Here is a 2306-nt window from a genome sequence, read left to right on the forward strand (position 1 = left end):
TATATATTTAACAATATAGTTTGAATATATATGCTCTATATGCATAGTGTAGGAAGGCTCAGAAAATGTCATTTACACTGGCATTTGTGACTTCATGTATGACCTCATTGAAAGCCCATTGGAATCAGTGTAAAGATTCGCATGAACATCAATGACCTTTGGAAGGGGTCCAGAGAGGCTAAAATTGATCATTGCACTAATATTTGAAATATCAAGATGTATAAACATTTATGAACAGTTATTAAAAATCAAGCATATTTGCCAACAACCAATAATAGGTGCTTATGGCACAAAAAGAAACATTTTACTATTTGAGGCCCGTTTTTGCTTGGCTATATTTTAATGCGAGCTATTTAGCTCCTAAAACTAAAACATGAATTACTTTATTCAATGTGCTTTTTATCTGTTACATGTCTAATATTTGCATCAGACTTTTCTCCATCACATCGCATCTACCAGTGGGTTATTTATTTCCACTACCCAGTTCTAATGTCTGGGCCACAGCTATGAGGAATAAACCCCATGGATATGGGAGAAAACTGTCTCTGAATCACTTCTGTTGCCATCAAAGCAAATTGGAGGCTCCTTCCATCAAAGCAGAAGTTAGCTGTTTTCCTCCCTCGTCTTCAGGCTGGGTGTGACATGAACACTTTGCATCTCCATTAGCATTTCCCACAGCTGTTTCGGATCACAGCCTGCTGGAGCTCAAAGGAACAGCTGATCCTTGTTCTTTAACCAAGCACTGTGGTTTCTGTTCTTGCTGCTTTGGGACCCTGAGGTTTGGGTTCAAACCTGGGCTTCAGCCAACTAGGAACATGTCGATTTCAGCCCCTTGTTGCCCAACCCTGAATCCAGTCATGGACAATCCTGTCTTTCTTGGGACAACTTTGATTTTTATTTTCAGAAGGAAGGGAGCAAATGAATGTTGCTGGATAGTTTGAGCCAGTAGTTGAGTATGGGTCTGACTGGGAGTGGAGGCAGTTGTAGGGCCAAAATTAAACCCATCGTTTGTTAATATCTGGCTTTAGAAGTAACATATGGCAGAAGACCAGGCTTTGGGAGACCCTGCTACACATGGAAATTAAAGCTGGATAGCAGCCAGCTATAAAGTTAGGACACATTTTTGAGGTTGAACTTTATAGCTGGTTGGACCTTTTTATGTTGTGATAGGTACTTTGAATATGCTGCTGGTCTCAGTTTAGTTGCACAATGAACCAGTTAATTGCACAATAGCTGTAACGTGTAAAAGAATCAAAGGCAACTGCTCCCTACTTTGTTTTGATTGTTTTTTTCCCCCAGATACTATTGTATAAAGGCTCTGGGTGTGATGGCCTCTGCTGTGCTCCTCCATGTGTATAGTGTGGCATATGAGAGGCTGAGGCCTCTGGTTGATATCTTTGAACCCATTCAAATGAAAGCTGGCTAAAAAACAGCTATAGACCTGTTACACATTTTCAAGCACTAACTTTGTATGATAATTACTTTGCACATGTAGCCAGTCTGAATTTATGGCATCATTCACCAGTTAATTGAGTAATATGTTACATGTAGCATGGGGAGAGTGTGAATGTATGTGTGTATGGGCATGAGTGTGTATGGGAGAGTGCTAGTGTGAGAGTGTATGTGTGTGTGTGTGTGTGTAAGTGTCTGTGAGTGGGGGAGAGAGTATGTGTGTGTGGGAGAGTAAAAATGTGGGAGAGTGTATTTGTGTGTGTGCGCGTGCATGCGTGCGTGCATGCGCATGTGGGTAAGTATGAGTTGGGGAGATGGTGAGTGAATGTGATTGTATGTGACTGAGTGTAGATGTGTGTGGGAGTGTGTGTGTGTGAGAGTGTATTTCAGACCCAGGACCTCTAGCCTGAAGAGCTGACGTTAAATAGAAATAGCTAAAAGCAATAGCAAAGCCTTCCAGAGCAGAGCCAAGGGAACTCCTCCCAGTCACCCTCTGCTTCCAATTCATGCCCCGTTTTCCTGGGGCTCCTGGTGGAATGTAACCCCAGTGCATAGGTACAGGCACATAGTGCCATGCCTGGTGGTAAGTTAGTGATTGAAATGCACGCAGTTTGCACCAGTCCCTCTATGCAGCAATCAGTACTTCACCATGAGCATTCTGCTTCCCAGCACTTGTCCCCTAAACCAGGACAGATTAGTTCCCTGGAAAGGCAGGTGGAGGCTGAAGTTTTTGGCTGAGAAGCTTAAAAACAAACATCTATGGAAAAAGAGGTTTAACTCTGGAGGGTGGAGGTGCTGGCAGCTTTAGGAGATTTGCAAAAGGTAAAGTGGAGGCAAAAGAGAAAGGGGAAGAG

This window comes from Alligator sinensis, unplaced genomic scaffold (assembly GCF_000455745.1).
Source record: "Alligator sinensis unplaced genomic scaffold, ASM45574v1 scaffold74_2, whole genome shotgun sequence".
In the NCBI taxonomy this organism is placed as follows: domain Eukaryota; kingdom Metazoa; phylum Chordata; order Crocodylia; family Alligatoridae; genus Alligator; species Alligator sinensis.